Genomic DNA, 13174 nt, shown 5'->3' with positions numbered 1-13174 from the left:
GTCAGTTGTCGTGTTTAAGCTTGCTGACTTGAGTTAGATTGTCAGGGTTCAGATTTCAGCTGTGTGTCTTCCAGGTTGGTTGACCAGTAAGTATCAACAATACAGCATAGTGTTGTGGGGATTCAGTGGGATAAGTTGTTTGAAGTACTTAACATGATAGCTACTTTTATTATTACTACCACATTTGGAGTACCACTTTATTCTATTTTGTACTTTACTATGTAGAAGGATTCACAAAAATAGAGATTCGAGAACACGTTTTACACAGCACTATAGTGAGTTTCTTTTTAGTTAGAAGTACTTTGTTACCCAAGAGTTGAAAATCTTTTTTCCTTTCATGTTAAGCTGCATAACATACTATTCATATACATCATGATAATTGTAACAGATATATAATCCACAAAAACTAGAACATTGATGAAAGAAAGCCATTAGAAATGAGGAGACTCATAGAGACATGTATTTATATTTTCTATCCTTGTACTGCTTTGCATAGAAACCTCTGCCAAGAAAACATTCCTGCTTTATTCTTAAGTGCAGTGTAAAGATAACACTGCCTAGCAGTTTGCATAGCTCTTTGTACTTTAGTCTTCTCTACTTATACTTTGATTCTCACAAGTCACTATGTAATAGAGGTAGCATTTTTCCCCCCACCTCTACCCACTTCCCTTTTTAGTGCTTGGGACTGACCCTAGGGCCTTGCCATGTTAAGCATGCATTCTACCACTGAGCTATTATGCCCCCTAGCCTTTCCATTTTCTATAGTTTATTATTACCTAGGATCTATTACTGGGGAACTAAAAGACCTATGTTAGAATCTTTCATCTATAGTAGATTTGTAGGGCAAGGTTAAAAAGGAACACAGAGTAATTACTCTTCAAAATAACCTGGCTTAATGTATGTCTTGATTCTAGTTCTGATTTCCACTCTTTTGGAGTATCTGCTAGTGGATAATTTGCTATATTAGCTGTTCAGTTATTTCTTTAATTTTTAAAGCAGTACAGTACTTGATTTTATTTTATGTGTGTGTGTATATATACACACACACATATAAATGTATAAAATATATATATATAATACATATATAAATCTTAAATTGTCGATGGACTTTTATTTTATCACACATGCTAGGTGAGCACTCTACCACTGAGCTACAACCCCAGCCCTTGATTATATTTTTACTAAGGGTTGACAGGATGATGGAGAACTGTGGGGATTTGATATAGCATTTGAGTCACAGCACTGAAGTATTTTATGTTTTTAAATGGTAGAAATCTGTATTTGATATTTGCTTGAAATTAAAATGCAAAGTAACAACAAAAGAAACTGAGAAAAGTGCCAGGGAACAATCCCCACATACACAAAACAGAGAGACCCAAATAGTTTTATTTCAAACTTGAATGAATTATTTAAAGTTTCAGCTCAGAGTTTCCTAAGTCATTTTTAAGATTAAATTATTTATTCTGTTTTGTTATAAATGATGACAGAATGTAATTTATTTCATATTACACAATTTTTCAAGTCACTGATTGTACACAGAGTATTTTCACACCATTTGTGTCTTCATTCATGTATTAGGGTAATGATGTCTAACTCATTCCACCATCATTCCTACCCGCTTTCTGCCTCCTTTCCCCTATCTAAAGTTCCTCCATTTCCCTCATGTTCCCCCCATCGCCATTATGATTCAGCATCCTCATATCAAAGAAAACATTCAGCCTTTGGTTTTGGGGATTGGCTTGCTTCACTTAGCATTGTATTCTCCAACTCGATCTGTTTGCCTGCAAATGCCATGATTTTATTCTCTTTTAATCCTGAGTAATGTTACATTTTGAATAGAAACCAAAGTTTCCCTATCCACTATCCATTCATCTACTGCAGGGCATCTGGGTTGGTTCCACAATTCCTAAGTAATTTTAATAAAAACAACATAATGATACCAAAACCTGGCTAAATGTGCACACACATATGAGCAATAGGCTAATTTCAAGATGAATATTTAATTAATTAATTTAAAAGTTTTTGGTATTGGGGACTGAAACAAGGAAAGCTCTACCACTGAGCTACATTCCCTTTTTAACTTATTTAGAGACAAAATATCTATCCCTAAGTTACCAAAGCTAGCCTTGAACTTGAGATTCTACTACTTCAGCCTCCCAGGTGGAATTATAGGCACGTGCCATCACACCTTGTTGAATATTTTATTTAAATATAATAATAAGAGTAAATATTTATTATCTCTTACATTTATCAGGGTCTGTATATGGTATATTTTTCTTTTTTGATCTTTACAGTGATTCTTGTTAGTAGTACAACTCTTAATATCCCCATTTTATAAATAAGGAAATCTTTTATAAAGAATCTCGAAGGCTGAATCCTTCACTGGATTTGAATCTCTAACTCTAGAGAACCAAAACTCTTAATCATCATTCTGGGATATAAGAGATACAAGGGTTGGGGGCGGTGGCACACGCCTGTAATCCCAGCAGCTCAGAGACTGAGGCAGGAGGATTGAGAGTTTAAAAGCTAGCCTAGCAAAAGCGAGGTGCTAAGCAATTCAGTGAGACTCTGTCTCTAAATAAAATATAAAATAGGGCTGGGGATATGGCTCAGTGGCTGAATGCCCCTGAATTCAATCCCTGGTACTGCCTGCCCCTCAAAAAATAGATAAAAGGAAGCTTAAAAGAGAAAGGATTTGGAAGAATAGTAAGTAAATTATTTTAAAGTTATTATATTTGGGATAAGTGGGAATTTCATTTCTCTCCAGACATTTATGTAGAAAAATTTTAAAAACTGAAGTTTACATTATCACACTACTTTTTCAGTTAGCCCATTGTGTTGAACAGTATATACTAAACTGTATAGAATTTTAAAAATCTGGTATCACAGAGTTATATTATTTTCTTTTACTCTTAAAAGGTAGAAGGTATTTATAGAGAGCTTGAATTAATCAGAAATATTCTTATTTGCAGATAATGAAGCTGTTTTAATGTCATATTTTTCAAAATATGCAGAGGATTTGGCTGTGAAGAATTCTTCCCATAAAACTTTGTACTGGTTTTTAGAAATCTATTGCACAATTCTAGCTTGTTTATGTAATTCATGATTTTTGAAATCGTTTAAAATGCACTTTGGAAATAGCTGTTGGGGAGTGGTACTCTATGGAAGGAAATAATATTTTATTCTCTTGGAATATGAGTATATTCATGTATTATTTATTTCCCTAAGTCATTTTTTAAGTGTGCCATGGAACTTGTTTAAAGAATTTTAATTTCATTTTGTGCACTAGTCACCCTGTGTGTGTATGTGTGTGTGTGTGTGTGTTTCCAACTTGATGCACTGTTTATATAGATTTCCTTTTATTATGGTTTACACGAGGTGACGAAGGAATACTGTCATAGTTATTTGATCATTTCCCCTCTCCTCAACTGCTTTGCTCCCACCTCTGCCCTGGAACAATGTGTAGAAATGAGAGAAACTAGATAAAAGTGAATTGAAGACATTTTAAGTTTCTGTTTCTCCTATCAGATAAACCTGTGCTTTTTAAACAAATAAATATATAATGTGCATAAATTTAAAATGTGCATAGGTTCTAGAACCTGATAAATTTTCACAGTGAACATAGATATGCATCAGCTTTTGTTTTTATTGATGCTAAATGTTATTGCTAAGGGTCGGTGGTTAAATTTGTTCACCGTTTTTCTAAAAGATTATTCTTTTTTTGTCATTTTTATTTTGTGGTACTGGATAATGAATCCAGGAGTAATCTACCACTGAACTATGTCCCCAGCCCTTTTTGTTTTTGAGATTGGGTCTTGCTAGGTTGCTAAGACTAGCCTCAAACTTGTGATCTCCTTCTCATCCTCTAGATGAGGATGGGATTACAGGTGTGCACCACCTTGTCTAGCCTAAAAAGATGATTGGCATGGTCTTTTTTTGTAATGAAATCAATGTAAAATTGTAGTAAGCCAGCTTTTATGAGTGTTTATTTCCATCAATATCAGATATTGAAGTACTTTCATTATCAAAATATTTTCTTGAGTACTTACTATATGCCATACATTATAGCAAGTGATTTATTTACAAGTTCTTACAATAACTAGAAAATATTGTTATTCTTGTTTTAGATAGATAAAAAAAACTAAAGCTTACCAAGTGCAGTAGAGCACACCTATAATCTCAGTAATTCGGGAGGCTGAGGCAGGAGGATAGTGAGTTTGTGACCAGCCTCAGCAACTTACTGAGTTCCTAAGTAATTTAGTGAGACCCTGTCTCACAGTTTAAAAAGATGGAGTGTGTGTGGCTAAGTGGTATGTGCCCCTGGGTTCAATCACTGCTACCAAAGAAAAAAAAGAAAACAACAACAAAAACCCAAAAGCTTAGTGAGTTCAGATACCCAGGACATGGTGGAGTCTAGTTTTAAATAGAACTGGAGCTCTTACTTTTTACACTTTGCTTTCACCATGTGTATCTGTAGTTCCATTTGCTACATAAAAATTATTGTCAATTCTTGTTATGATAGAGTGAGTTGATTTTGGTTTTATGTTTTGTTTTCAAAATCAATGGCGAAGAAAGTTATTCTAAGAATGAATGAGAGGTCCTCAAAGTGTAGTGTCTTCATAGGTTGAGGGTTTGGATTCTTAGTCCGATAGGAAGGCAGGTCATTGTTTAATTTGTTACTGGGGAAAGTCTGGAGTCAGGGAGCTTTGGAAGAGGGAAGACAGGAGGAGAAAGGCCTGGCCCATTGTTGATATGGTATGAACTCATTGAAAGTGTGCTCATTTTGCATTTGTCTTTACAAAAAAGTATCTGTGGTGGGGAAATATTTAAAGACTGTTTTAAACCTGCTTTTTGTTTTAGGAAGATGATACTTATTTCATTTTAATATATTTTTCATAGAGGACCTTGGCAGGATGTTTCACAACCACTATGTAACAGATTGAGCTGTGCTGTAAGAGAACCTTGGCAAGCAAGTTATGTGAGAGTTCATGTGCTTTTTTATATCAATAAAACCAGTTGAACAAACTTATTTGCTTAATAGAGTGGGAATAATGATCTGTTTCTTAAATTTTCAATGTAGGACCTTGGATTGTGTTGTAGTGAGGAAACAAGCAAGCTTAGTTAGGGGAAGTAATGTACTACTTATATTGGTTACATTTTTTTTCTCTTTTTGAGTACCCCCCCCCCCTTTTTAATGGCATTGCCACATATGTAATCAACCACAACATATAGTAACTAAATAGAGGACACTTTAACTTTGGGGAACTATCCCTCTGTTTTGCTAAAACTTGATCTTATTTTTATTATTGCTGCCTAAACATTTGCTAAATTTTTGCTTTTAACATGTCTAAAACTTACTTGTTAATGTTAAAAAAAGGGGGAAATTGATATGTGTATTTTTTCTCTCTGTAGAGTTGACTTTTTGTAACAAAGTTACAAAAAATATAAAGTCATTTTTTAAATCACTGTAGTTTAATTTTCCCATAGAAATGGTTGCTTTTGAAACTAATTTTTGATGAATTTTAACTCCAGGATATCTTCTGTAGTTCTCATGGTTTGTGATTTATTTTGATTCTTTTCCAAAAACAAAAGTAAAAATAGCTTGCAAGTGCCAAATAGCAAAAAATCTCATAATAATATCTGGATTTACTGGTAATTACTAGATATTGATATTATTCAGAAATTGGCATGAACAATTAGTTGATTCAGTTTAGGGAATGTAGTTTTAAATGTTTTAGTTAGTTAGAACAGTGATTCTGAACCCTGGGGAGCAAATAGGACTCACGTGGGGAGCCTTCATAACAGGCCTCAATCATAGCACCAGATAGTTTGATTTATGTGATCCTTTGCAGGATCATATCTTGGCATTTTTAAATCTTTCCCAGTTTATAGCCAAGGTTAAGTACTAGTAGAATTTAGCAAGGTTCTCTTAAAAATAAAAGGACTTGGGGAAGGGTCTCATTGGTAGGGTGTTCGTCTAGCATGTTCAAAGCTTTGAACTGATCCCCAGCACAGAAAAAAAAAAAAAAAAAAAAAAAAAACTGCTGTAAGAATAGCTTTTAGAGATATTTGGAGTCATTTTATGAAGAAGTAGCTATATCTAGGTCTGGTGGCATATGCCTGTAATCCCAGCGATATGGGAGGCAGAGGCAGGATGATTATAAGTTTGAGGCTAGCCTTGACAATTTAGCAAGACCCTAAGCAACTTAGACAATGCTGAAAATAGAGAGCTGGGGATGTGGCTCAGTGGTTAAGTGCCCCTGGGTTTAATCCCTGGTACCAAAAAGAAAAAAAAAAAGCCAGCCAAGTGAAATATAGTATTTTTTTTTAGAGCATCATAAAAAAACATGTTGACACTTTCATGTCTTAAAAGGAAATAACAGATCCAGTTGCTAATTGTTAGTAATATTGCCAATTGATGAATAGCGTCAACCTTTAAGAAAAAGTATTTATATATTTATTTGAGACAGAGTCTCACTGTATTACTCAGATTGGCCTTGAATTCTTGGGCTCCCGTGATCCTTCTGCCTCAGCTTCCAGGGTAACTGAGATTACAGGCACATGCCATTGTATCCATCACTTCAACCATCTTGAAGCTCTTCTTTTAAATAAGTCTTGGAAAGAAGTCTGATTGAAAAGATGTAGAAGAAGCTAAGGTAAATAAGATTTGATGATGATCAGCATAGAAACCTAAAGAGTAATATCTAGTCTCAATTTAAAAACTATACTTCTCTTGGTACTGGGAATTGAACCCAGGGATGCTTAATCACTCAGCCACATCCCCAGCCCTTCTTATACTTTATTTAGAGACAGGGTCTCACTGAGTTGCTTAGCACCTCACTAAGTTGCTGAGATTGGCTTTGAATTTGTGATCCTCCTGCCTCATCCTCCTTAGCCACTGGGATTATAAGCATGTGCCACTGTTCCCAACCTTCAATTTAAAAACATTAAAAAGGTTTTATATATGTATTGTAATCTTTATTGCCATAAACTTTGTCTGTCTCTCTGTTCATACCAGGGATTGAACCCAGGGCCCCTTAACCACTCATTCATATCACTTAAATCTCCAGAGTCACTAGGATTACAGCTTGTGCCACTGTGCAGCTGTCATAAACTTTAGAAGTTATTTTAGGGTATAGAGAACCAATTGTCAAATGATAAGCTAAATTGAGTCCTGTTATGGGTTGAATTGTGTACATACTCATCCGTTTATATATGGTACCTCAGAATATGACCTTATTTAGAAATAATTACATTGCAGATATAATTAGTTAAAATGAGGTTCTATTAGAGTAGGAACAGGGGATGTGCTCCTATTCCAGTATGATTGATGTCCTTATAGAAAAGAGGAAGTTTGGATATAGACACACAGATCACCATGTGAACACAAAAACAGCCATTTATAAGCCAGAGAGGAAGGCCTAGAACAGATCTACAAAAGGAAACAATCCTCCAACACCCTAATTTCAAATTTCTAGCTGTCAGAACTGTAAGACAGTACATTTCATTTTTTTTGGTAGGGGGTACTAGGGTTGAACTCTGGGGCACTTGACTGCTGAGTCACATCCCTAGTCCTATTTTGTGTTTTATTTAGAGACAGGGTCTCACTGAGTTGCTTAGTTCCTGGCTTTTGCTGAGGCTGGCTTTGAACTCACGATCCTCCTGTCTGAGCCTCCTGAGCCCTTGGAATTACAGGTGTGTGCCACGATGCCTGGCAAGATAATACATTTCTGTTGTTTATAAGGTATCTATTTTGTGATGTCCTAGCAAAATAATGTAATAGTTTATTTTCTTAATATTTTATTTATTTTTTTAAATCTAAATCTTAGCAAAAATTCACATTGAATTTTCTATGACTTAATTTAAGAGATTGGGAACCAGTTTTCTTTAAGGAATTTTACAGTATGTAGTATGAAGGTTTTAGGTTCCTTATGACTCATACTTTAGTCAGTTGCTAGACAATCCAGTTTAAAAGACAGTTTATCCTGAGTCCAGATCAGCAGCTGGGGTTACTGGAGTGTATATTTTTCTTCCATATTTGGTAATAGAGGCGGAGAGTCTTGCCAGTCACCCCAAAGGTATTTCCTACATTTATTTTGTATATACAGAATTAGGCCTCTTAGACCTAACTATTCGTATTATTGCAAAGATACCCAGTTGGTCTCTTTTTTATATGTGGGTTAATAGCATTTTGGAGAAATTAAAGGTAAACAACTTTGAATATACATTCCTGTTTCAGTGCACTAGAAAAATGGCCCATGTTTTTCTTGAGAAGAACAAGTACCTCCAAAGGAGAATGTATGACTGGTGATTCTGGGATGGATCTTGCATACTGAGAGAACTATGTCAAGAAAGTTTATCACTGGGTGGGGCTGAGGATGTGGCTCAAGCGGTAGCATGCTCACCTGGCATGCGTGAGGCGCTGGGTTTGATCCTCAGCACCACATAAATATAAGATAAAGATGTTGTGTTCACCGAAAACTAAAAAATAAATATTATAAAAAAGAAAGTTTATCATAGACTCAGATGGTTCAAGCCCTGGGAAAGATAATATCTCCATTCAAATCACTCCTTACTTATTCTGTTTGTCTAAATAGAATCAAGAAAATAAGCCAACAACAACAACAAAAAACTGTACCATATTTAAGGCTGACTATTATATTGTCAGGTAAAGAACTGAAGTGAGTTCAAGTTAGTGTGCTCTCTCCCGCTAGCCATGACTTGTGGTAATTTACAGTTGTCCCTCAGTATCCAAGGGGGATTGGTTTGGGGACCTCTGTGGATAAAATCTGCAGAAGCTCAAGTACCCTATATAAAATGGTCATAGTATTTGCATATAACCTAGGCACATCCTCGCACATACTTTAAATCACCTCTAGATTACTTTTCTTATTCCTTTATGATTTTGGTACCAGGGATTGAACTCAGGGGCGCTCAACCACTGAGCCACGTCAACAACCCTTTTCTTTTTGTATTTTCTTTAGAGACAGGGCCTTGCTGAGTTCCTTAGGGCCCCTGTAAATTGCCAAGGCTGGCTTTGAACTCAAGATCCTCCTGCCTCAGCCTCCCAAACTGCTGGGATTACAGTTGTGCACCACCATGCCCAACTAGATTATTTTCTTTAATGCAACGTAAATGCTTTTAAGTAGTCTTTATACTGTGTTCTTTAGGGAATAATGACAAGAAAAATATTTCTACGTATTCAGTACTGATTGAGTTGTTTTCAAATATTTTCAATCTGTGTTTTGTTGAATCTGTTGATGTGGAACCTGAGGAACAGTGGGCCTATTGTATTTCCCTTTGCCTCTACATTCCTTTGTAAAAATATAGTCCAGTATATCTCCCTCGTAGAATTTTGTAATGATAAATGTGTTAATCATTTAAAGAAATGTCTAGGGTCTGTTAAGTTATGCTAATAGCAAAGGCAAAGCTGTGGGTTCATTGTACATGCTACTCCCTCCCCTATGTAGTGCATAAAAATAAATGGTATCTCTTATTGTAAGGTTATAAGCTCAGACAGTTTTAGAGTCTGTAACTTTAAAATACATCTTAACAAACTAAAATGGGATGATCTTCAGGTCAACTGGGTGCTTTCCCTTCACTTGAAAGTAAGGAAAATATGGTCAGGACCTTGACACTGGAAAAGGCCCTATGTCTCATGATTTCACAGGTTTTGGTTTTTTTTGACTGCATGTTATTGCCTTCTAAATCAAAGTCATGTGTCCCTTTTCACTCTTAATTAACCCAGTGAATCCCAAAATTTCAAATATTCTACAGTATTTCACTGAAATGACACAGGTTCATTAAAAGTAGATTTGATGTTTCTAAAGCTTATATAAAGTAGTGATGGTATTATATAATATTATATATTATATACTATATTTAAGTTTTTGTAGGTGTTTCACATCTGGGGTGATGGGACAAAGTGGGTTTAGCTTTTGCTTCAAAGGAAGCATTTTTTTCTCTACTTCTGTGCTTGCAATTTTTCTTTTTCCTCTTTTTTTTCTCTTCTATTTTTTTCCTGCTGTTGGGGAGTAACCCAGGTTCTCATGTATGCAAGGAAAGTGTTTTACTACTGAATTTTATCCCTACACTGAAATTTTCTTAATAGTTTTTAAACTATTATTTGAACTGAAATTACAATTATTTTTTAAAAAGCAAAATAGACTATGCTTGGCTGTACATAGACTGTCTCTGTTAGGGAACAAAGAAACTGATAATAGTTTTCTCTGGGAATGGCACTGGAGTAGAAATTGCATTGATTTTATTGATATTTGATAACATATTCCTGAGACGTATAAATTCTGGGGAAACAGTGATCCACTTCTCCAGTTTAATTATAGGTTAGTAGAATAAGACAAGAAAATAGTAACAAATTATCTGCAGTTACTTAAACCTTGGGAATATATATATTCAGGTAAAATTTGGAGTAATATCATTGTTTATAATATTTTTGTAATATTATTGCCCTTGCCAGTCTCTATCAAATTGTAGGAGCCAGATAGATAGGGAGAAATACCTTTGTTTTATCTTGGTGAGGACTGCATCTGTGAATTGCATTTGACATACCTCTGTTTCTTGGTGTCCTTGGATAAGTTTCTTAACTAAATTCCTTATCTGTCAATATATGGGGTAGTGAGTTGTGTTCTAACCTTAAACCTAGGCTGTAACAGCATAAAATGAAGTCAAATGAAAATTTTTTGAACTCTGTGCTCAGTTTTGTTAGAGGAAGATTTGGAGCTTAAGTTGAACTCTTAGGAGAGAAGAGAAGCCAAAGTGCTTTAACAAGCAAATATTTGTGCTAGTTTGGATTAAATGAGTTACTGGTTATTTCTCAAGAAAGGAAAAGGAAAGGCCAAATGCCTATATTTTGCTTTGGATATTTTTACAAAATATTTTCTTAATTGCACGTGTGTGTGCTTACAACATAATTGTTGAGCCTTCTAGTTTATTTTAAAACTTATCTCACAATTTGAAGAGCTAGTTACTTCTGCCTAACTTCCTGTTTTTTGAAGCAGGAAGAAACATTTTGAAATAAAATGATCCAGATGTGCTTAGGGTTATTATGCATAAATTTCAGAGCATAGCATTTTTGAAGGCAATGAAACTGTTTACTACCTTTGATTATATATTAAATTTAGGTAGTTAAATGCTTCTGACTAAAGTAATATAAAACCTTAGTGTACATTCTGTAAATTTATTTTTAATATTGAGGCTACTTGGTTATAATTAAATCATATTTTCAATATAGTGGATTTGAGGAAAATAGCAAAGGACTTGACATTATGGAGTAATATCATTGTTTATAATATGAGCAGGAACTTTTTCTCACATTTAAGATTATACTATTTGCTATAATCTTGCTAGCTATGACTTGTGGTAATTTGCAGTTGTCCCTCAGTTTGGTAACTGAGTAGCACACACCAGTATTCCAGCAACATGGAAACTTAAGGCAGGAGTACTGCAAGTTTGAGGCCAGCCTCAGAAGCTTAACAAGGCCCTAAGCAATTTTAATAAGACCCTATCTCAAAATAAAAAGGGTTGAGGCATCCCTGGATTATAAGGAAATTCTTTGTTAAGAAACAGGATGTTTACATAGTCTTGAGGTGTCTTCCTACAAGAAACTTATTAATTATAGAAGGAAAAATAGTAACTTTATATAGTGAAGAAACCCTAAGTAATCAAAGTTCCCATGGTAGGACAAATAAATATTTTGAACTTCATGACATAACATATTTTCAAGGACATCATGTGACTTCTTTAACCCTAACTGGATCTAATTATGAGAATTATCTGAACCAGAATTGGGGGACATTCTACAAAATGCCCACATTCTTCAGAAGTGTTAAGATTGTGAATGAAAAGGCTGGAGAATTGCTCCAAATTAAAGGAGAAGAAACTGTTAGATTAAATGAGTTGTCCTTAAGAAACAGAATGTTTACTAAATGAAACCTATGATCCTTCAGACAATGTCAGTGTTACTTTCCTGGTTTGGTAATTGTGCCACCCTTATAGAAAATCGTATTTGACCAGGTGTATTGGTGCAGACCTGTAATCCCATTGACACCAGAGTCTGAGGCAGGAGGATTGCAGTTTAAGGCCAGCCTCAGCAATTTAGTAAGAAATTGTCTCAAAATAAAAATATTAAAAGGATTGGGGATGCGGCTCAGCGGTTAAGCACCCCTGGGTTCAATCCCCAGTACCAATATAATAATATTTGATTATTTAGGAAATAATCACTATAGCATTTTGTCTGGTATATGTCTACCACTTTCAAATAAATCAGGAAAAGTATTGGAAGAAAATCATAAAGTAAATGTGATTAAATGTTAGGATTGGGGTCATGTGGATTAAGGTTGTATGAGAATTTTTTGTGCTATTTTTTGCAATTTTTCTTTTTCTTTTTTCCTTGAGACAAGATCTTGCTTATTTGCTAAGGCTGGCTTCGAACATGACGATCCTCCTGTGTCAGCCTCCCAAGTAGCCAGGATTATAGCATATGCCACCATGTCTGGCTTTTTTTTTTTTTTTTTTTTTTTTTGCAGTTTTTCTAAGTCTGAAATTTTTTCAAAACAAAAAAGCTAAATTAATAATTTAATAAAGTTTGTCACTTTTTAAAATTTTAAGTAGGTTGTTAAAAAACCCTCTGTGTCAGTTTTCTCATAATATGAGGTGGTTGGACTAGGTTAAATTTTCAGGGTCCATTCAATATAAAATTCCATGATTTTATAATCAGTCATTAGTATTAAAAATTTATATCCTTAATATAGTCATGCTTGAAGGAGACAATAGAAATTGAAAGCTGATGTTTTCCATGTGAGTCAATAATGTTAAAATGAGACTTGTGTGCCAAGCAACAGTGTAATATTTATTCAATTCAGATTGTTTTTTCTTCCAGAGAAACTTAATTATTGAGATTTTATTTGTGTATTTGTATGCTACTTCTTGGTTTATTCTTATTACATCTTTATGTAATATCATTTAAAAATTTACTTTTATAGAATATCCAATGAAAACTTGGTTATTCAGATCCAAGATTAATAAAAAGTTTATGTGGTATATAGTTCTCTGCAGCTTAGAAGGATTGTCAAGATACAAGTAGCTGGGGCTGGAGATGTGGCTCAAATGGTGACGTGCTCCCTGGTATGTGTGAGGCACTGGGTTCGATTCTCAG

General features: G+C 34.6%; 1 protein-coding gene across 6 annotated transcripts in view; it reads left to right on the top strand.

The window, feature by feature from the left end:
- The window catches only part of Elf1 (E74 like ETS transcription factor 1), a 103068-nt gene that overhangs the window by 65784 nt on the left and 24110 nt on the right, over nt 1–13174 (top strand). The window lies entirely within an intron of this gene.

This window comes from Callospermophilus lateralis, chromosome 12 (genome assembly GCF_048772815.1).
Source record: "Callospermophilus lateralis isolate mCalLat2 chromosome 12, mCalLat2.hap1, whole genome shotgun sequence".
Lineage (NCBI taxonomy): Eukaryota > Metazoa > Chordata > Mammalia > Rodentia > Sciuridae > Callospermophilus > Callospermophilus lateralis.
The sequence above is the reverse complement of the archived record's forward strand: the minus strand, read 5'-3'. Positions and strand labels throughout refer to the sequence as shown.